General features: G+C 40.5%; 1 protein-coding gene across 1 annotated transcript in view; it reads right to left on the bottom strand.

Annotated features, from left to right (window-relative positions):
* The window catches only part of MYO16 (myosin XVI), a 377,031-nt gene extending 355,652 nt beyond the window's left edge, over positions 1-21,379 (bottom strand). The window contains exon 1 of the mRNA XM_061377886.1: positions 21,247-21,379. The gene's annotated coding sequence lies outside the window, so the exon portion shown is untranslated. The remainder of the gene's footprint in view (positions 1-21,246) is intronic.
* Between the last annotated feature and the right edge of the window lie 5,682 nt (positions 21,380-27,061).

The following is a 27,061-nucleotide window of genomic DNA, read 5'->3' on the forward strand; positions in this document are numbered from 1 at the left end:
TTTAAAAACACCTCAGTGTCTGGTTAAAGCTTCACCCACCTCAAATCCTTTCAACTGCATCTACATCTCAGGTAACCCCTAACCATGCTGACAGGGAGCAAGGCAAGGAACAAAGTTCAGCCCTCAAGTACTGTAGTTTAACCCCAGCTGGCAACTAAGAACCACACAGCTGGCTTGCTCACTCCCCCCCACAATGGGATGAGGGGAAGAGAATTAGAAGGGTAAAAGTAAGAAAACCCATCAGTTGAGATAAGAACAGTTTCATAATTGAAATAATAATAATAAATTGTAATGAAAAGGAAAATAACAGATAAATAAAACCCAGGAAAGACAAGTGATGCAAATGAAAATAACTGCTCACTACTAAATGACCAATGCCCAGCCAGTCCCGCAGCAACTGATGTCCCACCCAACTGTCCCATAGTGTTATTGCTACGCATGACATCACATGGTATGAATATCCCTCTGGTCAGCTGGGGTCAACTGTCCCAGCTGTACTGCCTCCAAAACTCTTGTGCACCCCCTTCCCGCTTGCTGGTGGGGTGAGAGGCAGAAAAGGTCTTGACTCTGTGCAAGCACTGCTCGGCAGTAACTAAAACATCCCTGTGTTATCAATAGCATTTCCAACGCAAATCCAAAACATGGCCCCATACTAGCTATTGTGAAGAAAATGAACTTCACCCCAGCCAAAACCAACACACTGAGCTCCCCTCAGCAGTCTCCCAGTGGCCCCATGCGTTTCCCTTGGCCCATGTTTCCCAAAGCACCCCATGCAGTCACATCCATCCATATTTGCAGTTTGTCTCAGTGAGCTTCTGTTCCTGGAAGTCCTGTTTTGTAGTTCACAGCTTCTGCACAATTAGACAAATATCAGCTGAGAAAAAAACAGGAAGAGATTATATTCTCCTTGGAGTAGAGAGACAAAATACAGAAGCTCTCTGGGTTTTCCAAACCTATTTCTCTATTATTCCACATTGGAGAGACTAGAAAAGTTGGGATTCGGCTTTCTTGCACGTCTCCCTAGGCACTGGTAGTTAATCCTGGAAGGAAGCAACCCGTCAGCCAACAAAACTTTACCTTTTACAAGGAGGTCTAACCTAAGAAACAGATCGGTATTTAAGGGTCAGTGATGGTCAGTCAGTACATATTTAACTTGCACAAAATTAAGCTATTAACCAAATAATTTTCCAGCATGAAGAGCAGCTCTGTTTTGACTGAAGGCTAATATGCATATGCTGCATTACTGTATGTGGTACCTTGACGTGGGACAGCTTTTTGGATTGAATCTGCATCAGAACACTTCACAGCCATAAGAATAGATGCTGCTGCAGCTGCACTCATTTCTATTTGTCTAACAGTTGGCCAGGAGGCACAGGCAAGACAGCATGTTGTGCTTTGAAGATGTCTTACCCCTTACCAGCCTAGGCACCATAAAATATTTATAGATTATTTTGGGTGGCATTTCACTGCAAATTCCATATGCTTAGCTGAACTATTCAATGCTCAGAATGACAATGAGGAGAATATTACATTTGAATGCACCATGTAGTAAGGATTTTCCCCTTTAGCTGCTATAGCCCATTATCTTCTAAAATAAGCAATGCACAGCCTTCTTCCTCTATCAGCCGAGTTCCACAGTATGAGACACTCCTGTGCATCATAAAGATGTACTCTCAAAGTTCTATTCCAGGATTCAGTATCATCTCCATTCACAGGTATTTCCACAAGAGGACAGAGACTGAAGGGTGTGACTTCTTTAATACGGTGTATAATGGAAAAGAGAAAGAAGCAAGGCAGCTAGGGTTCCTTTCCCCAAGCAAACTGTGTGGTTTTGCCTACAGCTGTAGGCATAACAACATGATGATGGGGCACTTAAAATAAAAAACAAAATAGGGGAACCAAATAACAAGTGTCTGATCTCCAGAATAACTTAATACACACTGGAAGGAAACAGTCACTACTATGGAAAAAAACACTTTAAAGAATCTGTACTTATATGCCATTACAAATTAACAAAGAGACTGAAGAAAGATATGTAACTTCAGGCCACGCAGTAACTCTTCTCTGCTGCACCATCATACATTTGTTCTTGCATATATGGTCCAGCAAAACGGGATAGCAATGTTGTATATAAGGTCAGCTTTGCAGGGAAAGATGGACAGTTCAGACTGCGATGCAGGAGGACAGAAGAACTTGCCAGCTAAGTGAACAGGTTTCATGTCTCTGCTTGCAGAAGAAATTGTCTACTACATTAAGCTTCTAGCATGGGTAAACAATCTAGCGGAAAGGATGAAGCTATTACAATATTTAGGATCCTAAAGCAGCTCATTGGATCAGCTAACTAGTGATAAAGTAGTTGGGATAATCTCAGCTACATCCAACAATGAACTCTGGCCAAATGTCAGAGCTTTTAGTCTGCTTTGACTAAAGCTGGCCAGGCACCAGCCTGCTACAACAGCTCCAGCACAAACAGGGCTTCATACAGCTCTCCAGACATTTCTCCCTATCTTTTCTTTGTGTCACTTAACAGGAAATTTTGCAACTTATGCAAATTCAAACGGGTTTATTCCCCTGGGCGTTAAACATTAAATTTATCTATTGGGATCTATTTTATACCACTTCATACATTCTTCTTTTGTCCAGTGCATTCACAGCTCATAAAGTCTATTAACATCTACTTTAAATAGAGGAGAAACGTATGTTTTCCTTCTCATTTCCCTTCCTGCTTTTATAGCTCAAAGACAGCACCTTTTGCACTAAAGCATGACCAGACCCATTAACATTAGGGAACCTTTCCTATTAAATAGGCAATTTATTGACATGTGAACACTCCCAAAAGCTCCTCCTTTGACCTGCTGGTCACACTCCTTTTGATGCAGCCCAGGATACGGTTGGCTTTCTGGGCTGCAAGCTCACACTGCTGGCTCAAGTTCATTTTCTCATCGACCAGCACCCCCAAGTCCTTCTCCACAGGGCTGCTCTGAATCTCTTCTCTGCCCAGCCTGTAGCTGTGTCTGGGATTGCTCTGACAATATCCTCCCAATGCATGTCTTTATTGTCCCATTTCCTCAGTATACCACTAATGATGCAACAAAAGGAGAGGAGGCAATTGTGGATAAATCAGCCTACCCATTAGGTTTCCCTTCCGCACTCCTGACATCTGTGCTGGCTGTCACAGCACTATATATGTTTCAAGACGATGTCGCACAGGTCACACACCACACTCCAGCCACTGGTCTCTGCAGTTGTACTTGTCACAGTCCAGTACTTCTACTGTCTCCCTTCACGTGCTTGTCTGTGGAGACAGCTTTCAGTCACCTAAACCAGGGCCACACAGTTGAGCTCCTAGCACTACAGGTGCCCGTCTCCTCAGGAAAACTGACAACCAATTCCCTGGTTCATACTGTGTAATTTATGAATTACAGATGTCAAGGCTTGAGAGACAACATGTCGCATTTTGAATGGCCCGTTACTTCCAAGAAATTTCCCAGACACAAGATCATCAGGTTAAACAGTCTTTCTGGCAGAGAACAGTATTTTCAAAGAAATAAATAAGCAGGATGCTTAAATCATAAACAAGATTTAGGAATATGTGAACACTTCTTTCTACAAATTTAACACTAGCAAAAGACAGAATGAAATATTGATCTATGTTTCTGAATTAGCTTTCTGAGGTTTGCAACCACCTTTTTCATAGCTGCGAACACAGCAAAAAAATTGATCATCACTCACTTTGCAAGCTGAACTGCATGGATCATTAATGGTTGACTTAATTAAATACGGTGGCAGAATCCTAGATTAGTTTTGTCTTTATAAGAACACCATTAATAAACCTGGTTTTCAATTTAGGAAACATCATCTCTGCATACAGTAGCCATTCTAATATTCCTGCTAAGTACAGTACTCCATTCATTACCTTGACAAGTCGCATCACTTAGGCTGTCCACAGGAATATATTTCATCAGCTTGCAAATGCTATCTCTCTTTCCATGTAGAAGCCCACATGCATGACGTCCCCTTTAAACCTCATTTTCATAAACCACTGGGTGCAAAAGCCAAACCCACAAACAAGAGAACTGCACTAGGTTTTCCAATTGATCATTTGGCACCACATAAAATGACACTTTAGCTGAAGAATTCTCTTCCTCACGGTTTTCTTTTTTCAGTCTCTCACAGCATACGCAGAATGGAAAAAATACTTTCCTACAGTGTTCAACAAGGAACCCAAGCAAGCTCAGTACAGCTCTGTTCTTAATCCTTTTATATTGCATATTACAGTATGAACATAAGCATGCAAAACATAGTGCAACAGCTGTGGGTGCTAATTTTTGATTTATCATGTGATGCATCAGTAACATTGATACAACCCAGCCCTATGTTTCTTAAGTATGGTATCAAAGGTCAACACTGTACTTTCAAAAGACAGACAGCAAGTGCCTCTACAAAAAATATGCAAGGAGCCCGCAGAAAACTGGTAGCTAAAAAAAGGATTCTTTCTTGAAAGTTTCTGTGAAACATCTCATGCAATCAAAATGACTAACACTCATATATGTTATATATGCATGTACATATTTTACTTTTTATATACACAGACATAGAAATATCTTTCAGATTTTGAAAATATTAATTCAGGGACTGAAAGACTGAACATATGACAATTAAATGACTAGCACTTTGAAATGCTGAGATAGCAATAGTGCTAAAATACATGCTGAAATTACACCCTGCCTTCATTAGGCAGATAAAGTCATTGCTGCGGAAGTGTAAGATTGTCTTTTTGGATAGTACTTCATCAGGCTTCAAGTATGTATTGCTATAACTGTGAATAATAAATTACTTGAAAGACTGAAGCACACATGTTTATAGAACACTGGTAAATAGCTCGTAAGATGTCTGTTCCAGAGACAGAAAATCTCTTCCATACTTCTACAAAGTGAATTTATTCATTATCACAAATCTTTAATGAAATATTCACAATTTTCTATTTTAGGTATGCACAAAAAGAAATATTAGGAAATAGTGACCTATGAAACAAAGCAGAGCTTGAAGAAAAGACATGGTTCTTCCTTCTGTACATCGTTTTTAAGGAGGTGCAACTGATCCACTTTGAACAGTTTTCCTTATTCATGTTTCTCACATTAAAGATACTTATTTTACAGCAAATACTTGGTATTTTAAGATATTTAGTTTCCTTCCATTTCTAAGGACAAAATTCCTTGCTCAGAAAAAAAAGTATGACTAAAATTCTGTCTTTGAGAACCACTGGTATGACAGCTTCGGTGTGATTAGATATCTATTCATATAACTCCTGCTTCTTCAGTACTACTATTTTGCTACCCCTCCCAAGTTAAAGTGTCTATCCTCTTTTACCCCCAAAATACATCACAAGAGAGGTGTATAAACATTAATCAATAAATTCTCTGGTCAATGCTCTAACTGGGAATTCTGTAAAAGTATGGTGAGCTACATAAGAGGCAGAAGGAAGGAGCCCATCTTAATTCTGCACACCCAAGATACAGCTTCTTTTACCTATAAATGGAGCTTTGCACTTCCAATAGATCTTTATACTTTTAAACCAAATATAAGTTTTTAAAGTACACAGAAAGAAAATATTTACTCAAATTCAGTGCACTCCTACATGACTTCTTATTATAGAATATTAATATTTGTTACTAATAATACTATTTATTACATAAAGAGTATTACAAGTAAATGCGCTTCTGAGAGAATGCTTTTGCTTCTCTAAACTGGTACAACGTTGATTTACACTGGAGTTAAACAAAACTGCACTAGGAGCAATGCCATTCATTCTAGATTCACAGAGCTGATACTAACAGTATTTATCTTGCATCCAAACTGAGAATGAATGGCTTAATCCCATCACTGGCATGAAAAGAAAATCATGAAAGTAAACCTGTACAGGTTACTGTATTGCCTACAAAATCTGGTCAAAATGGAAAGCGCTGTCATTAGGAGCCAAAGCCATAACATGAAAGCCAGTTCTGCCTGTGTGCACATAAACATTTGTCAACTCTGATAGTTTTAGTAGGAATAGCACAGTACAGGGGGATGTTCTGCATACAGGAAAGATGGGAAGAGGGAGTAATTTGGTAACTGAAATGTTAATATCTGCATCCTAGAAAATTTATACATTAAAAAGGACAAACTTCCCTCAATTGAAAAGGTTTTGCCACAGAATTTAATTCTGCAGTTCATCGTGTTTTTAATGGATTTTACTTGTTACTTTCTGCCATATAGTACATTTATGAAACCATTCATACAGTCCTTTCACAAAAATGAACAGCATTTATTGTGTTACAGTGCTTGCAATTAAAACAAACCAGTATTTCTACACAGCTACAAAATAAGGTGTTAAATGATAAACCACAGTCTTCTGTGTGCTTAGAGAAGAACCAAGATTTTGCAGATACCTTCCTTAATCAGGGGGTGGTCTTTGCTTCTTTTAAATTACTTTAAATATATACAATTTTTTTTGTTAAGGAGATATTGAATAAATTATACTAGTTAATGTGCTTTTTAGATGGACTCAATTAACATCAGATATTCACAGACAACATAATAGTCTAAATCAAGATCAGTATGATGTCCCTCAAAGGATGAATAATTAAGTATTAGCTGCAATATGCAAAAAACATGAGGCTGCAGAAAATTTCTCTCTGACCACATGGCTGAGGTTCCCATTTATTCTGAAACTACTACAAATAATGCCTCAGAAGTGAGGCCACATCAAGTAAAATGTGCCCTTTTTCCACAACAGTGTTTTAATGCTGCACATCAATTTCTCACACGATTTGTATATGTAGCAACAAGTTCCTTCAAGGGAAAAAGATGCATTAAACACGTGTCCATGAATACGCAGGAGTATTTTGGTTGTACTGTCTTGGGTACCAGAGACTACAGCTCCTATTTTGCCTACAGAGTTTGCAATCTGGAGGCAAAATACAGGATTATCTCAATTGCAAAACCAGCCACCAATACATTTATGTTGCAAATTCACACATTTTTCTTCTCAACACTAAACCATTTTTGTCACATGATTATATATATAATACATTGTTTTATTGTACTCTACGTTCTTAAAATAATTTTATTCCTTTTTGAATTAAGCATGTCACTTATAACCACAAATTAGTACAATTAATTCTTTAAAAGCTAAATCCAAGAATTGAATGACTGCACATTAGCATGGGCTCAGTACTCTTAGTATTAAGCCTGTGAAAATCATTGAAAGAAAAACCCTGTATTCACTTCAACTTACTATTTTCTTAAATATTGTAGATCAACAAACTATAAAATTTAATAGATTCCTAATATGATAGTTCAGTTGTAGATTAGGGGATTTTGTATTTATGATGCAGTATGTGGTTTTGTATTTAATTATTGCATAGACTACTGCTGAATGTTGATCTTGGCCAGCTGGCAGCCACCCACCCAGCCACTCTCTCATCCTCCTTCCTCAACAGGTCAAGGGGAAAAAATAAGACAGACAAGGTCACGACAGGAAGATCATTTACCAGTTATCAACATGGGCAAAACAGATTTGACTCAGGGAAAATTAATTCTTTGTAAATTAGAGTAGAATAGTGAGAAATGGACAATAACACCTCCCCCCATCCCTTCTTCCCAGGCTCTATTTTATTCCCTCATTAAGACTTTTCTGCTTTCCTTCACCCACTTCTGCAAGGAGATGGGGAATGCAGGGTTGTGGTCATCAACAGCAGTTCCATTATGTCACTCCTTCCTCTTCATGGTTTTTCGCTGCTCCAGCTTGGGTCCTTCTCACAAGCTGAAGTTCTTCAGGATAAACCTGCTCCTGCAGGGGTGCTCCACTGGTCACAGTTCCCTCAGGCTTTATCAACCTGCTCCAGTGTGGGGTCCTAAACAGCTGCAGTGTGGGTATCTCCTCTGGCATGGATCTCCATGGGCTGCAGGAAAATACCTGTTCCACCACTGTCCCTCCCACAGGAATCTCTGCTCCAATGCAGTACATCTCCTCCCCCTTCTTCTCTGACCTGGGTCTCACACTTTTCTCCTCCTCACTCTGTTGTGCAGCATACTGGCCTTACTTAAGTACGCAGAGGTTCTTAACTTTAAGTTCATAGAGATATCACCAGCTTGGCTGAGGCACTCAGCTATGCGTGCAGTAAGTCCATGGGAGCCAGCTGTCTTCAGCACAGGGCAGCTTCTGGTCTCTTTCCATAGAGGCCAACCCTGCAGTCCCACCACACCTACATACCTACAGTATCCACACCTAGATACCTACAACCAATACAACTATTTACTGACAAATAGATTGTTTCTGTATCACACCAGAGTACCCAATTCCTCAGCCTCCCAAAGCAGGAACATAACGTCAAACAGCTACCATTTACTAGGAAAACCAACAATTCCCAGTGTAACGAGGACAGCTTTTTCCTGGTGCAACACACTCTCAAACACTTAAAGCAGGACAAAAAGCCTCACAAGCTTTGATGTTTGGCAGGATGCATTCTACGAAAATTTAACTCTACACCATGCTTAAACCAGGTGATATTCTTACAGACAATCCAGACTGGAATAAAGTCCTTGAAGAAATATTTTTATTTGTTTGGAGAGCAAAATGTATACAAAGTATAAAAAGAGATTAACATATTCATTAAGGAACTCTAAATTTAATACATAAATTCATTAGGGAAGCAATAAACATACTGTATAAATTAATTACTTTGTGGTTATCTTCATTAAATGCTACTTAATGAGTTAATAAGCTTGAAAAGCACGGACAAATTGCAAAAGTGCATCCACAAGATTTTTCTGGGGTTTGTTTTTTTCCAAATCAGCATGTCTAACTGAATGCTGCAGCTCCAGATATGACATTAATATTTATGCAAGGTGAACACTCTACCTTCTAGACAGCATTAGCTTTAGACAGTACCTTTTCCTACTGGACATGAATGTGCCAGAAAAGTGCAGACTTTACAAAGTTTGACTGCAGATGGTACTCTTGCTAAGGTTTAAGAATCACCTGCTTCTTAAAATTAAGAAAACTTACTTGTATTACAAGATAACTTCCAGCTTCTTGGGAAATATTAATCTGAAACAAACATACACACATCTGTATGTATGCACACAACACAGATACACACACTAAAAATATTTTGCTACATTTAAGAATTATACTCGGACTTTTGTGCCCTTTCAGTGTTTTAGAATGATAAACACAAGGCTGTGAGTAACCTGGCCTAGTGGAAGGTGTCCCTGCCCCTGGCAGGGGGGTTGCAAGTAGATGAGCTTTAAGGTCCCTTCCAACCCAAATAATTCTATATTGTCACAGTTACAAATGGGGAAAAGTCTAAGCAGCACTGGGGGAAGCCATATCCAGCACCAATGAATGCTTTAACTTATGTGATGGGGGTATAAGCACTCCAGCATCGACCGAGCTCTGTAATTAGCATGCTATGGGAGATTGAAATGGTGGCTCCATTTGTCATGTCATAAGTATAGACTGCTTAGGCTTTCATTCTCTGGAGCACAAAGGCTCAAAGTGCTGTTGGTCAATGTTGTGATTTAAACAAAACAAAAAAAGCCACATGCATCTTTCACTTGCTCTCTTCCCATGCCATAAGGTAGAATTGAGAGAAGATGGCCAACTGCATCCCAGGATACATTAGTCATATTTATAGTATTGATACTTTCATTTTAAAGTAAAATATAGCCTAAACACTTCTTTGACTGTGCTGCACCACTGATGCATTAACTAAGCCTGGTTCAGTGAACGTATCAATAAACAATCCTCTCACCTTCCCAGGACATGCACAATTCACAGTGAAACTATCAGTGCTACCTTGATAAAATATTTAAAGCAAATTTTGACTATGACATGCTCAAGCAATTCCATAAATAATCTCAGGATATTAATCAAATTTTTCACCCCTTAAATTGATTTTGTGAACTCCTTAAAACAAATTTACAGCAATGTAAGCTATTGCCCTTTGTAGGGAAAATAAACAAAGAAAGTACTCTTTTGAACAAAGACTGTCAGTCCTTTTAAGGGATTCTCATTTCTTGGATTACGTTACTTTTTTCCCCAAGAATACCCAGTCCGTGGAAAATAGTGTGCTTAATTCCTGATTTGTTGAGAAATATCTAGCAAGTTTCTACGACTGTGACTACACGGGGGGGTGGGGGTGGGGGGGCAAAAAAAAAACAACAACCAAAAAAGAAAAGCCAAAAACAGAAAAAAAAAGGGGGGCAATTTCCAGCATCTTCCAGCATGACCAAACAGGTCAGATCTCAGTATCAGCTGTCAGCATGAGAACCCTTTTGAAAGAAAATCCAGAAGAAATCAGCTACCAAAGCAACATCAGAGAATGCTACAGTATCAGTCTTCCATCATATAAGCTGCTCTGAACTGCTATGTCACTAGCATTAAATCCACAAACAAAGAAAAAACAAAAGTGTGCTTCAGCATGTGCTGATAAAGAACAGATAACAGAAATTCTTTCCTTAGAAGTAAATAACCCTATAGCCTGCTGCTTGAGCAAACCTTGAACTCTTTTAAAATCTAGTCAGTCTGTAAACAGAGCTGGGTCTATCAATCACACAGTCTTTAGACATTTTCAATTGATTTTGGTCACTTAAGCCTAATTCACAAAGGATTCACAAACCAGAGCACAGTTAAATGATATCCCCATGACTAGATGAAAATGTATATTAAATCAAGACATACTCATGTTACAAACAGGTCCTCAAGAGTTTTGTGCTGACACTTAGGCAATAAGAAAGCTAATGAGAACCGCTATACTCTGCTCAGCACTGTTTAGGAAACTAACAAATTGACTTGAGATGATTTGTCATCAAGTCCCTTCAGGAAGAAGCCACACCATTCAAGGGGGTGGGGGAAAGAAGAAAGACAGATCACAATATACTAATCCAAGGAAATCCTTCATCCAACACTAATTACTGGAATAACACTAAAAATCATACTAGAAATAATATTTAACGTGAATAAGTTTAGCCATTTATCTCAGTTACAATTATATATTTTTGTTGTATTGATAGGCACTTTAGCCTTCATTCATGTCTTCATTTTCAGCAGTCATGACAGTACTTTAAAAGAACAATACTGAAAAGAAATTTAAATGTAGTTTGAAAGCAAGAACCACAGTTGGTCACTGACTTCATTTTCACAAAAACAGCCACAGAAGTTGCAAAATGAAGGATGGGCAGTACGGACTGGGATTGGTTTTCTTTCTGTTTTCCTTTCATATACCTTTTCTTACTCCTGAACCTTTATGTCTGTGAAAAGGGAAAGGTCATCAGTAGCCGGTGGCTGGATCAGCAGGGAGCTGGAAACAGCACTTGTAGTTTTCAGCTGTCAGACATTGGCTGAAATTTAACAAGTGACAATATGAGATAATCTGCAAACCCAGAGATTTTTTTTAAACTAGCAAGAATAAATGAAGGGGTTTGAGAGCAATTTGGAATCCATTATGTTATTATACTATACATAGAGTGTCGCAAATTGTTCAGTCTCTCCAGTTCCCAGGTTAGCAGAACTCCCACCATGTTCTGTGCTTAAACACCAAAGCAAAAGGCTATTTTGTATTATACTTGATCCTGCTAAAATTCCCTGACCTCTTTTCTCTCTGGTTGATAAGCTTTTGTGAAAGTAGGGAGTGACAACAAAACGAGACCAAATAATAGTCATTGCTAACTTACTCTTACAGGTGTATCCATGAATTGCTGACATCAACAAGGAATAAAGCCAAAAATGCAAAAACAACAGAAGAAAGATGTAGAAAGCAGCAGAACTACCCAAATATTTTCTCGCCCCACCAACATGGGGCTTTGGGTCCAACCTCATGTTCTATATCCAAAACTGAATCTTTTGTGAACTAGATTTGCCTCTCCCAAGCAGCAAGCTCTGTGACTACTGATGTGTTTGAACTGAGAAGGAATTCACATGTGTGCACCCAGCCCACAAGCAGGACCAAATAAAAGGGAAACAGCTTCATCCATAACTTAGTTCAGCAAATATACTGCAACAGCAGACAACATTGCTGTCCTTCCTTTCCAACAAGATCAGCTAACTTTTAAGCATGGATACAGGAAAACATCTGGGCCCATCCTTCACCATTCCAAAGTGCCAGCCTGTTTAGCAACACAACCGTTTTGGAATGTGCACAGCAAGCCACAGCATCCAACAACCCCACACTGGCCTTTCGGACATTCTCATCCACAGCAAAGAAGAGGATGCTGCACTAAATCAAGACCCAAGAGTAGGTGATAAAAGGGCCCATACTGTTTGCCTTGGCAGCATGCAGGTTTCTGTGATTGCTGTATCTGACAAAATGATGCAATGAACTACAGCACGCTGCTGTGGCCCGTCACCCTCATTGTGCTTACCACTAGGGAGGACAAATTTGCCATGCAAGTCACTATATCTCATGAAAGGGTCATGCACAGCTTGACATATCAGCAGACAACCTGACCAGAATCACTGCTTTGTCCCTTAAAAGTAGACCAACATTACCCTTCCTTTCTCCACTTCCAGGGCACCGTATGTTCTGTGGCCCTTGCTCTTGGATAGCTGAGAAATTCTGTCCTACTCACTGGCACTGAACTGACCTTAAAATCCTATATATTTTATTTAAATCCTAGTCTTTAAAACATTAAGACCTAGTTAGTTTAATTACAGCTTACTATATACAGCAGAAAAACAGAAATGAAATGTGTTCTTTGCTAATGAAACACCTCTGGCTTAAATTATATTTGCTATCTCATTTGTCCCTGTAGACACTACTTAATTTGTCCTTGCTCTTCTCTCATCTGATAAAAAGTTTTTTGGGAGCAGGGACTGCTATTTATTACACATCTGCACAGGACCTAGGCCACCAAACCCCAAAGGCTTTGAAGTGCTACTGCATTCCAACATCTTCATCAAATAATGAGGATATTTGACTGCTCTATCAGACATTACTTGCATTTAGCTACATTTAAAACTAATGAGGAGAAAGCCTGAAAGTGGTAGTTTCCACTTTTAGAAAACTATACAAAGAATGTAGTAAAACCACCTTAATCTGCCTGTTTGCACTGTTGGTAACTAGATACTTATTGATCAGGTATTCAGGTCTCCTGGAACACAACTTCCATGGGGCAGAGAAACACAGGGGTGCTGCAGCCCATGGACAGCTTCAGCAGCAGCAGCAGCCACAGTGACGCTGTGCAGCTGGTGCAGGCTCTTCTTCTGCATGCCCAGCATTCCTCTTTCTTCAACAACTGCAGTTACCCCAATCCAATGCCTTTTATTAAAGCTTTGTAAAGTAGATGTAACATTGTCCTCAAACATCCTCTGTTAGACTACAAGTTGATGGAATATTACAAGGGAGGCAGGAGAACAACCACAAATGCAAAAGTCGCATACCAGGGAATAAAACAGCACTTTTTAAGAGGGAACAAAAAACCCTACAGCATTCTGGAAGGCAGTAGCTGCAACAAAGAAGTACAAACACCAGCATAAATTCAGAAGGCCTGGGTACTAGCTACACCAACAGACAAAACATAGAAATAAAAACTGCTCATATTGTGAAGCTATAGAGTCTCTGTGGGTGAAAGTTACCACAAACCAGCTTTGCTTCCTCATCCTTCATTCACTGAGAGTATTCCCCACCCTGATGAACAGGTTTGATCTCAAAACACTTGACTATTAGAGTACCCTTCAGCCCCTGTGTGCTGCATGTGCCCACATTTCATTTCACAAGAAGAAAAAAACATGTATGTAAGCAAAGAAAAGATGATTTAATACCAAAATCTCACTTGATACAGAATGGGAATAAAACTACTGATGCTGTCACTATCCACTTACTCCTCTGCATAGTAAGGAACAGCCACCACTGAGGTTAGGATCTCTCCTCTGGCAGTGCTTGTATTAAAACCCAGCTAGATCTGACACTCAGGAGTATTTCCAAGCTCTTTCTATCACAGGCATGAGAGGGCAGTTAAGGTCATAAGACCTCCTGGGAGAGTGCTAGAGAAGTGTCCCAGGCAGAGGAAGCCAAACTTGGCAGGGTCTGTAGCCATACTGTTAGTCCAGAGCAGACCTTGAAACAAATTAGACAGCCAACAATGCCTTTTTCCCCTCCCACCCACCCTTCTTCAGAAGAAAATACTTCTTTATCTCTGGTAGGGATACTGAATTAATTAGCATATATGCAGTGTGAACAATCAGGAGACTTGAACCTGGGATTAAAGTGAGAGCCAACTTATTTGACATTAAAACACATTCAGTGAAAGGGGTCAAGGAAGTACTGGACCACTTGACATCAAAAACAGCATCTGTGGAAGGAAGTGGAAGCAGAGTAGCTTGCAGTGTTTTTGTATCCTTTTCTTTATATGGCTGTGTTGGCACACTGGGATGTAGACAAGCATTTCCTGCTGAGAAAGGAAGAGATGTGACAGGACTGAGGAATCATGAGCCCAGGACACAATCCCACATGCTGAAGCAACTCCAACTGTTTTTGCATTAAAACACACATATCCGTGCCCAGTGGCCCCCAAACACACAGCAGCTCTGCCTATAGGTAAGCCATTTTCTTTTACAAAAAAAAAAGATTAGTTTAAAAGCCTACTGCAATTGTTGTGCAATAAAAACAAGTGACAAGCTTTTAGGCTCAATTGTTTCATCAGTCCAATAAGGGAATAAGGTATTCTGAGCCTGAGAGCTTGTTTGTTTCTTTTCCAGCTGCATCTATTAAACTAATGAACAGATCTCTCTCTCCAGACCTTTTTTGTATTACATTACTCCAGATTGGCTACTAAGCTCCCTATCTTCATAACCATCAAAAAACTAGCATTTAAAAAACAGCAAAATTATTTGGTTTTAGCTTTGCAAAGTATGAACTACCTTCCAGAGCTAAAGATCAGTCAAACTTATCACTCCCTGAAAAAGCAAGTCTGCTTATCAAAATTAAGAGAATACTTGGGAGACCTTCTCTGAGAAGCAAACTTCTATGACCACCTGTTTCATGTGCCAGGATATTCTCTACCAAGTTCTCTGTTCCACTGAAACATGCTATACAGATTACCTGGAAGCAAGCTACAAGAACAGCTTTATCCTTGTAAGGCCATGCTACATTTTAGAGTGGGCTTAGGGCTGCTTCAAGTTGCACCTTACCATCTGTTTACACAAAGCTGTCTTGACTGCTATAAAGTGCAAGAGCACACAGCCAGTACACCCTGGCTACACCCCAAGCCCTTCTCCTCACCCTTAGAAGGCCAGAGATAACTGTGGTATAAAGTGATTCAAACATGCTTTCTCCACTAGGTAATATCTGTGCAGAATGTGATCCTACAGATGGATGTTCTAAAGCCAGAGATATTTTGGTTGTGAGAACTGACTATAATAGGTTTTTGCAAACACTTGGCACATTATCCATGCTTGCCATCATGTAAGAATAGAACAAATAGCAATATTTCCTTATAGGCATTGTCTATAGAACATTGTCACAGAAATAAAGTTCTCTGAGTACTGGGAGCTAGTGGTTCTGATTTCCTTAAGGGTGTATTTCCCATAAAAAGTCTTGCTCCAGTGCTAATTACAAAATTAGCAAGAAGCTTACGAGCAGTTAGGTCAGGGTGTTAAATCATTAATGTTCCTTAAATAAAACTCCTAATTAGGACACACTGCAGTTTTATCTACAAACTAGATCAGACAGACTGCCCAAACTTTCCCTTTCAGCTGACATCCAGGACACTACCAGGGAAACATTAAGCACCACAGTACTCTCTTCTGGAAAGAGACCTCGTTTGATTTGTGCACGTACAGGCAAGGACTCCTATGCCCATCCTCTCTGACATAAGAGAGGCATAGCAGAGTCACAGCCATACATTCAGATACTTACCACAAGCAGGCCATTTCATCTCTCTCCTTTGATTACATAGGGAGCCTGGACACTTGCTCAGATTAAGCTCCCATGATGGGATTTAGCTGCTGATGCCATAAAAATATAAAACTATCAACACTATCCTGTCTTCCCTCCTCCTACATAGTATTTCTAAGCCCCTAAGATAAATGAAGTTGAATAGATACTTTTGTTTCTTACACCTAATAAAACAGCACCTGATATATTGTTTATTACACCTAATAAAACAGTGCCTGACACAAAGGCATTTCAATTGAGAACTGATACACAGTAAACTACTGCTACACACAGCAAGTTACAATTCCTTTATAGCCCATTTACTTGAGACATACTTAACTTCTTCCAAAAAACCCACCACAACTATGTTGATATTCCATGCATCCCATAGTCTTTCCAAACATTTTGTATCTTATTCTAATTTCAGAGTCACCTGTGATGTCAGAAGAGCAGATGCAAAGCTCTTTACGTCACAAAATGAAAAAAAACCTTTTTTTTTCGGGGGGGGGGGAGGTGTGTTTTGTTTGGGTTGGTTTTTTTGTTTGTTTTTTTCTGGCAGTGCTGCACCAGTTTATTTCAAGTCCACCGAACACTGCTTCATGTGACAAAAGAATTTCTATTTGTATGGAACACCTCACTCCCACTATAACATCAACCATCATAAAAACTAATTGTCTTCTGAACCACAAACAGCATCTTCTCAGTCATCCCAACTTTACTACCTGGTGTGGTTGTTATATGCTTGTGCCATGGCTGCAACATACTTTAGATGCCTACAAGGAATACTTGCATGCATGCCTCTGGGACAGAGCTAGCTTCCAGTATCTCACTATAGACTCGGATCACATTGCCCAATTAGCTTTAGACGATCTTTGAGCAGCAACCCCTCATTGCCAGACATATTCCACAACAAACCCAGTTGTGCCATCTTAGCCATTTTCACCAAGGGAGGAAAAAAGAAAGATTTAAGTGATTTGCTGGGTAACCTCAAATACCTTTCAGCTGCTAAAGGAAATGCTGCATTTCAAAAGACTTTGTATTTTCTCTTCAGAACCTACTATTACTCCCACCGGCCCAGATGAGAGCAGTTTATGCCTCATGCACCAGAAACATCAGCTTGGTTACCGTAGTGCCCATGTGTCTGAGTCAACACAGGTGTCAGCCTTGCACTGCTGAAAATGCATGTGCTGCTCTCCCATCTATTTAAGAGCACTGGAAGTTAAGATTTGATACCTTACCCTAGACACACATTTATTCCGAAGAGGGACAATGCATTTTTAGCATGTCTGGAAATACCCAGCTATTTCTCGATGTATGATTCAAAACTCACAGTCATTTCAAACACCCTGAAGCCATTTACCTGAGGCCTTATTGTTGGTATTGTTTAGTTTTCATTTAGTCTTCCTTTTAATGTCCCCTTTTGTTTCAAACCATGGCAACTATCCTGAAAAACATATGTATTTGCTATATCCATTAGGAAAACAAAACAAAACAAGAAACACAGTCATTCTCTTCCTGGAGCACAACACAGTAATGATTTTTTTATATATATATTATTTTTCCTCTACTGCAATTTACAATAACATCAGTTCTCTTCCAGTAGATACACCCAACCTTCTGTATTCAAATATTCATTCATACTGGAGACATCCAGAGCTGTCCTGGGTGTTTTGACAGAAAGATCAAGTTTTGTCAAAATAAAAGTCTTTCTCTGAATGGTATTTTGAATTCAGGATGCAATTTAGGGGAAAATATGATGACCACAGATACCAGCTTACCCACTAGCGAGGACCTAGCACTGCCACAATTAAGATCTGAAACCTGGTCATACACTTCAGGTTTCGCAGCTTACTTCCATGCTTTCAAATATTTTAGGGAAGAAAAAAAATCTTTTTTCTGAACAAACAGACATAATGTTTGCATTAACAGTTCCCAGAATTAGTGAGAGTGACATTCTAAAGAGAAACATTCAGAAAGAAGGAACAAAACCCAAAATCCATTATCTAACTCTCCTCTTCTGTATGTGCAATAAAACAGGCCAGGAATACACACACTTTCAGGCATAAAACACAGCACGATATATTAACAATTACTCCACAAAAAGCCTGTCTGAGTAGCCAGATATATACACACACACATATTGATGTTTATTTGACTGCTGTGACATGTTTCATAAGAAGCTGAACAATTCAAAGCTAGGCTTGGCACCACATAAAACGCACACCTTAGAGAAAATTAACAAATCTAAGTGCAAAGGTTAGAGTCAGCTGCCTGCTAGGAAGGTTCTTTCACTTACTGAGCCGAAACAATATCTGCCGTCCTTTTCAGAAAGATGCAACAAGCTGCATTTCACATGAACTTGGCAGAGTTGTAAACCAGCAGGTCTGGCCCACAAAATGGCAAGTATCTCCAGCAGCTGTTGTTGTTAACAACATGTGACAACATGGTATTTCCAGACATCATCAACTGCATTCCCAGTTATTGCTAATTTTGTGCTGGATTATAGCAGTTTCCCATGTTCATTAGCTATAATTACCTTAACAGTTAATAGCACAAAGAAGACCATATGGAAAAAAAACGAGAACATGAAAGTGAGGATCAGCAAGACAGTAACAAGCCAACATGCAGGCTTTACTTGAGATAGTACTGACTGTACAAAGTGTCTTTGGACCATAGTGCTTGTTGGGTTTTTTTGTTTTGTTGTGTGTTGTTGTTTGGGATTTTTTGGTTGGTTGGGTTTTTAAGGCAGATGAGAAATTTACTATTGTGATATTTTTTACAGAACTAGACAAAATCATGTTCATGAAAATCTGGATAAAATTATTATTCAGATTGGAAGAATATTTTCTGCTGTATCTCAAAATTGAACAAGAAAACACTCTGTGTGTGAACACATATATTCAAACTGTGTTTTTCAGCACATCTTTTTGTGAAAGAAACACATGGGAATCACTTTAAAACAACTCATTTGTTAGGACAATCAGGTGAGATGAAGAGGCTCATGTACAAATCCGTAATTCATCTCATGAAACCATCCCATTTATTATGGCCACTTACCTCACGCTTACTTGGTCAGTTTCTATGTCTAAGGTGAAGAAATCATTCCCCTCCAAAAGATGAAAAGTATGGTTTAAACTGCTGTTCTACTGTCGTGTCATGACAAAAATGTTTTAAGAGAGCTTTAACCTAGATGTCTGTTTTTCTTGGTACAACACCTTACATAAGCATGGTATTTTATAGATACCTTTGAGCAAGGATATGAATTTAGTACTAAAATGTTGTTTTAAAGGAGTGGACGCCAAATGCTTTTCATCTTAATTAACTGGTTTGAAATAATGGTACTACTTAAAGTAATATCATGCTAGCACAAAATGCAAGAGCTATTTCTAAACAGCACAATAAGCCAGTGTTTCATGATGGTCAGTTTCGTCAACCAGCACTACAAATCCCAAGGAACTCAAGCTGCATTTAATCGCCACCGTACAATTAAAGACTATACCATAGGTAGATTTATTCAAATAATTTTGTGCACTTCCAGTTAGAAGCATTTTGATCTCCCACTTTGAAGATTTTCAACATTTATTCATTTTCCACATTAAATACGTGCTCTGCATACTGTACATCAAACATTATCGGTAGTAATTGCAAAATTACTCCATTAAAAATAAAACAGCTCATAATGAAAAAGTATTATAACAGAGACAGAATATATAAAGCCAGTTTCAGTCTGGAAACTTTCAGTTCTGGCCTAACCTATGTAATACTAGACAAATGGCTTGCCCTCTGTTCCTTCCTCTTACTGCTTGCTGTACCTGTGTCATCTCTTGAGGCCAAGGACTGGCTTTCTCTTTGTATAATGTGATTCACAGCTGCTCCAACACAAAATCACAGCAACCGTTCAGAGCTCTGCTCTACTAATCACCCTAATCCCATTTTTTAGTGGTACTTTTAAGGGCACCCCTGCTGTTGTGGAACAATAGTCCAGCCAAGGGAACTTGTCCCATTGCTTTGAACCTACTGGACATACATCTATATACATACATAACTAACTTCCTTGGCCTTTTGTGATTTTTTACCCTTGGGTCACATCTCAGATGCTGGCAATGAAATTTAAATTTGGTCTGTTCTCCACAAAAGGGAATGGTTTTACATCCACTATTCACAAAGTAAAGCACCACCTAAGAAACTACTAATATAGCACTGCCTGCTTGGTTTTGGTATAGCACACTGATAACACTGGTACAGACAGGGCTCTATAAGCAGAATGTATGGAGAATACAGAGCTCAACAGGAGAAATGCTCTCTTACAAAGATGTGGGAAAAGGAGACAAGAAACCATGATCTGCCTGGGATTCTGCCCCAACACAACCCACGGCAGGAGACTCCGGTCTGTGATCACACTCGGACCTTGCACTGCTCCAGGGCTGACCTTTGTGTTTTGCAGGGCTGACGTTCTCACCTCTCCAGTCTCAAAGTTTCCCACAGAAAGTTCATAAACTCACTGTGCAAGCACCTAAATTGCACTGCTCCCCTCTTCCTGCATTATTCTGGCACGTTACTCAGTACCTTCCCAGAGAAAAGAAGTAATCTCTTCCCACAGCAAGCCTCTGAAGCCAGCAAGCTCCCAAAAGCCAACAACCGCAGCCCTTTCAAACCAAGGCTTTTGGTACCCAGCCTTACACAAGACCCACAAGCTCCTACCTGCCTGTTGTGAAACCCGGGCGCCAGGATCCCTCCAGCTAAGAAGGAAACGGGCCGAGGACCCACCTGAGGAGGGCTGATGGAAACGAGCCTAGCACACGGTATTGCCCTTCACCCTTTCCTTTACCTATTCGGTGGGCGCGCTCCCACACAACACCGGGACTTAACCGACTGACACGGCCAATGAAATAAAACGTTTAGCTGAAAATTCCCATCCTGTCAGCGCTGATTTCCACCGACGGAGCAGCGGGCTTGCACCAGCCTCTCCGCCCGAACGGGAGGCTCGGGGAGCGCCGCAGCGTACCCACAAAGGAGCTGTGGTGTGAGGAAAAGTGCAAACCTCACGTACCCTGTGTTAGTTTTCTCACCTCCGCGCACAGTAAGGGCGGACTGAACCGAGCACCTGGGCGACCCACTGGATCAACCTCTCCCTCCCCAACCGCAACACTGGCAGCTCCTGCCTCTCCCCAGGCAGGACACGGACAGACAGCCAAAACACACAGGAGGGGAAGTAAAAAAAAAAAAATAAATAAATAAATAAATAAAAAGAAAAAAAATAAAAACCCCACCCTCCGCAGAATGCGCAGGGAGCCCCCCAGAACCCCCCTCCCAGGGCGGCTCTTACCTCGGGGGACGCGGCCCCGGGGCAGACGGTGGCGGGGGGAACCGCCTCTTGTCTCCTTTCCGCCGGTGCTGGGCACGAAGAAGCGAGGCGAGAGGAGGCTGCGGCGTGGCCCGGCCCCGCGGCACACTTGCAGTCTGTCGGTGGTCTCTTTGCAGCACGGTACGCACAGCCCCGCCGTGCGGAGCCAAGCCGTGCTGCCTCCGCCTGCCTCCCTGGCACTCCTCCCTGCTTGCCTCGCAAAGACGCCTCCCCGCGCTGCTGTGCGCTGCCCAGCTGCCGGCCGCGCCAGGGCAGCCGAGGGACGGCTCTCACTGCGCCGCCCCGCCCCAGTACCTGCCGGGGCGCCCCGAGGGCGGAGGGGTCGTCCAAGCGAGGTTTGCCCTCCCCTTGCACCAACTCCCCGCCCGGGCACACGGCAGAGCACCTCTCGTACCCATCCCTGTGCCGCCCCTTCCAGCACCCACCAGCCGCGCCCGGTGTTCACGCAGCCCCGCGGAACACGCCGCGGCTTTTTTGGGTTTCGACCTTCATTGTCCGCCCCCCTTCGGTGAACTGCCCTTAGAAAGGTGAGGAGAGGCTGTGTGGATTGGAGTAATCTGGATGTAGCTCAGCACAACAAAGACCCACTTGATTATCTGCTGGCACAGTAATGCCCAACAAAAGAGAGACGCTAGGAACGTCATAATTAACATCAGGTGAGATATAGAAGCAAAACCTACACTACTTACGAGGTTTGTAGTTTGGAAATAAACGGTAGCTTGCATGCATCTATTTCTGTCTCAGTACTATAAGTAGCTTGCTCACACTCTGCTGCTTCAGTGCTGTGTATGCTGGCACTGCAAGCAGAAATCTTGCAGAAGAACCTTAAAGGCAGCAAAGCCACAAATCCCGGTGACAGAAAAGTCTTTTGCCGTCTTATCAAATAATGAAACTGGCTGGTAAGGCATTTGTGAACAGGTGAGAATCCTGCTTAACTTTTAGCTAAGGTATACATCCATTGATTCACACCAATCCATTTATTTTCTGAGACTGATTAAAGAGTATAAACTCCATATTAGCTTGCCCCTCACTGAGTCTTGAATGGTTCCTAATGACGATACCTTCACCAACTTAGTGTTGGTTACCTGTGCCTCATTTAAAGCTCAATGTGCAAGTGGCCCACTTCTGAGCTTCACTCAAGTTTTTCAGAGAAGCCCAAGCTGCCAATCATGAACCTGACCACAGTGAGCTTCACCTGAAGTTTTAGGGTCTCAGTACCCAGTGTCTGAACGTTCAGTGTCCCTGTAGGCAGATTAAATTCAGGTGGGGAGGTTGGGAGCAGTGCCTACTCTTTCCTGGGCCTGGAAGCTGAAGCCATACAAGCAGGAGTGAAGGAACTATGAGGACTGAAGAAAAGGAGAACCTAGTCTCTAGCTTTGTGATTGGGGTGCTTGGTTAGGAAATGTGCTCACAGAATAGCTTTATCCTAGGGACATGTAATATAGAAAGCAAAATTTAGACCCTCATTCAGCCTCCTGCATATTAAATGCCTAGAAGGTGGTCTCTTTGACTTCTGCCTGCCCTCTGGCCTAACAGTGACAGTATCCAATTTTGTTTTTCCCCAAGCTTCAGCGCATGCCTTAGTGTCTTGCTGAAGTGCTTTCTTAGAAAGTGGTCTGAAACTCTCCAGGGCTGAGGCAGGCCTGTTACCGCTCTTTGCTTGTTGGTCAAACACTCTAAATAATCAGTTGTTACATGAAAGATAGGTAACTTCCTCCTTCAGCTCTGTAAGCAACTTTCATATGTAAGATCTGTCATTTCCTATTGATTTGCATTCAGTCCAGAAAGAGTGATGTCTCAGGTGGAAAGAATCTCCTGGAAGCCTTCTGTGATGCCTATTTATTTCCTTTGACTTGTGTCATCTAGATTTTTATTGTAAAGTCACCTTCCTTGTTTGAGGGACTTGAGGCTAGGCATCTGAAATGGAAATGAAACAATAGCTGTGTAAAGGACTTCAGTTACTAGATCAATATCTGTTTACAGTTTATTTTTTAAAACTGAAGTATCTTAATTCTATCTTACATATCAGACTATTACTTAAAAGCAACCATTTCAAGTCAAATGGAAATTGTTGCCTGTAGTACTGAGGTAAGCCTCGCTCTTGCAAACACTGACATCCAAAAGTTTATTTACAAGGCTAATTGTGTTGCAAGTCGTGGAGATTCACCTGAGACAAAATGTACAGTAAAATCCCTGCAAGCTGCAAGACTTTCTCAAGAGTGAGAAAGCTGGATAAGTTACAAGACATTAAGAACTACTTTACTGTGAAATGAACGATCAATTAATTTTTTTAGCTTTTGGAAGAAGAGAACCAGAAGCACTGGTATGATAAAAAAGCCCCTAAATCTTAACGTGCCTAAGTGGCTTACACAAAGCACAGAAAGGTTTTGATGCCACAGAAGGAGACTTCTTTCCCTTAGGGTGTACTTTTACAGTGCAGCTAAGCTGGTTTTTGGAGGTTATCTGTGGTCCTAAAGGTGGCAGTCCTGCTACTGATGCTTCTTGTGTTCAAGCAAAATAGAAAGAAAATGAAACATTTTTTCATAGCTAGTTCAGTTGCTTGAACAGGCTTTCTGAGAGTCACTGCTGGGTATATGAGAAAGAAGCAGAGACCAGCTGGGGTGCCAGTGAGAGAAGATGGGGAGTGCCCCTGGGCTGCAGGAAGCAGCCACAGATTTGACTTAACTGTCTGGTGGAATTCACCTATATAGGAAGAGCTCAGAAGAGAGTGGACCTTAAATCTGCTTTTCCTATGTACAGTACCCTACTTTGCATGGTGTTGCTCCTTGCTTCTCACCTAGAGCATGTCATTATATATACATTCAGGGGATGAAATTTCAAATCAGAAGGAATTTGAAATAATTTGGAGTTGTTGTCTATCAGTTCCTTTCTGTAACCTTCAACTGGTGGGAAATTCTCATGTGGGTCCACTGAGTATTTTAACAAGTAAAAGACCAGAGAGCATCTATAAGAAAGCATAGAAATTCCTATGGCATGAGCTTTACCAAAATGCCAAACATGCCATTGGAATGGTATGAGTATGAACAGCATTTCCCCTTGCAGCTCAGAAGTTTCTGTTTGATAGGAAAAGGAACTGAATCTCTGTGGTTGTTTTGAGGCTGCCTTCCTATGTTCAAGTGGATTGACTTTCACTTTTTCATCTTTATTAAATTGATTAATATTTTCTCCAGATCAGTTCAAACTAAGGATCATGCTAACCCTACACTTTCCTTGGGATATATTTAACATGTGTATTTCTTTTAGACTTCATATTTTTTTCAGAAATATAATTTCAGCTATGTACCTAGGTGACATAAGGGTATGACATTATCTTTACTTGTCCCATGCAGCTGCAACACCTGCTACGTAGTTGTGTTGGCTGCTTATTGAATAGTCATTGCAGAATAGTCATTTGTGGAAGAAAAACTGTAGTTTGACAGCTAGAAGCTTAGGTAGGAGGTGTGAATCATTGCCTGAAAGCTGGGAGACACTTTGTTCATGCAAATTGCATCGGGTGAAGTGAGGACAGACATCCAAAACTGTTGTTCTTCTCAGAAAGGAGAAGTGGAAGCTGGGTAAGAGAAGATGGAGTCAAGGAAAGGAAGAGGGCATATTTTTAATCATGACAAACATGGCATGAACCCAGGACACACACAGTTTTCTAGTTTTGAAGGCATTCCAGTTTTGCTGCATAGACACAAGTGAACGGGTTAAGTCAAAGAAAATAAACTGACAGATAAATAAATGATCTACTAACAGCTACGGACATAGTAGGCAATGCAAAAAGATGAAGTAAGTGAAAAAAGTGACCCAGAATATACACATCAAAGGATTGCTCTCTACTGCTTGCTGTAGAATACCTACATGATATGCTATTATCCTTGAAGGAGAGGTCATGTAGTGCCACAGAAACATCAGGAAAAGGGAACTGAGAACTGGCAGGAGTAATCATTCTGAAAACTTACGTTTAGGTATTCTATAGACTTGTGTCTGAAATACTGATTTCAAACAACTGTTCCATAGATTCTTACCATTTTTATGACTGAGTGATTTACATACTGGGGTGAGGTCACAGAAGTATTTGCTTTTAAGGTTGAAAAACATTAGCTCCATGACTCTTGTACCAATGCAAGGTACTGGATATCTGCATTTAGCTTTTCTTCAGTTACATTGTGGTTCCATCTATTTTAAATTCTTACTCAGTCATTTTTAGAAACTGGCATTTTTAGAGGAACTTTTTATTCATTGGAGTCCAAACCAGTTCTTTAATACCACCAGTTCAGAACCACATTTTGTCAGAAAAGGCTTTCTCAAGAGGACAAGCATGCAATCAGTGAATTTTAGTGAAAATAACCTGCACATTCTTATACTGCCAGAGCTGATAAATGGATGATGTAGCTGGTTAAAGCAAAAAGATCTATTCCTCACTACTCCAATGAGGATTAACCCCTATCTTGAATGAGGCAGACTTACAAACTAGATGTGTGTTTCTGACACACCAAGCAAATGTCCTACATACTTCTTTTTCTCCACGGGTCAGCCAGCTAATCTTTTACTTCACTGCTTCCACTTTTTCCAAAGGTTTTATTTACATCCTGGTGAGGAAAGGGAGTGTTTCTAATGTCTCAAGAAGTCTGTAGTATGGTATTTTTCATTCCCTAGGCCTTTCAGAAATGCTGAATCTTTAAAAATGTGTTCATTATATTCCTTTCCTTATTTCATCAGTTTAATACAGGTTATAAATGCTTCCAGACCAAAAAAGTCATGATCCTAATTTATAAAACTTTAAGTCTGATCTCACTTGCCACGTTTTTTCCATTGTGTTACTTAAATTATTTTGTAATGAAAATATCAAACTGTATTACAAACATGAGCCCTAATCAAGCAGCTTACTCAGCAAAACCAATGTATTTAAAATCATCTGTGCTGTCCTGCCACATGGCACATGGCAGCACTCTGGAGGTCACATTCCTTAAATGTTTACATTGTTTTGTTTGAGGCTTTTTCTGGGCCATGCTCTTGGCAAAACATGGGTCAAATGCCAAAAATACATAACTCTTACAATGCTCTGACATAGTCCAGGTGGACTGCATCACTATTGTGCCCCAAGAACTCTAGCACAGACTTCCAAAAGCCATTTTCAATGGCTGTCCTGAGGTAGAGATAGCTGAGTGAACCAACTAGAGAAAACTGCACCATGGTACATGAAACAAAACTAAAATGAAGAGTGGAGTAACTTTAGGTGAATGGATAAATAGAAGAAAAAGAGACTTACCTGTAATGCTGAGATAGTAGGGAATAAAAAGGGAGTGACAGAGGACTCATGCCTTTACTCTTTAACTCCAGAATTATGCTAGCCAAATGTGACATTCTAGCCTTTTCCTTAGCAATACTAAAGAAACTAAATATGTGTATGTGTGTATATCAGATATATGGACCTATGTATCTCCAGGGACCTGGTAAGTTGAAAGGGTTAAAGCATGTTTAACCAGAATGCGTACTTAGTGTTCTTTATCTCCCTGGAACTTGTTAGCACTTTGAGGACCAATTCACTAAGAATGAACAATACCATGAATGACATCAGCTTCCGCCAACATGCAAGAGGTTACTATGGTAATGGAGAAAGTTTTTCCCAGTACAAAACAAGTACCATACTTGATATATTAGCCAGCCAAAGAAAGCAGCCACATATAAGCTACACCATCTTTCTAATGAATAGCCATTTATGCAGCATGCATGTTAGCAATTCTGCTGAGTTCCTCTGAACATCAAACTG

Source organism: Neopsephotus bourkii, unplaced genomic scaffold (genome assembly GCF_033783945.1).
Source record: "Neopsephotus bourkii isolate Nb327-2 ecotype Australia unplaced genomic scaffold, CSIRO-AGI_Nbou_v1 NB_1760, whole genome shotgun sequence".
NCBI classification, from domain to species: Eukaryota; Metazoa; Chordata; class Aves; order Psittaciformes; family Psittacidae; genus Neopsephotus; species Neopsephotus bourkii.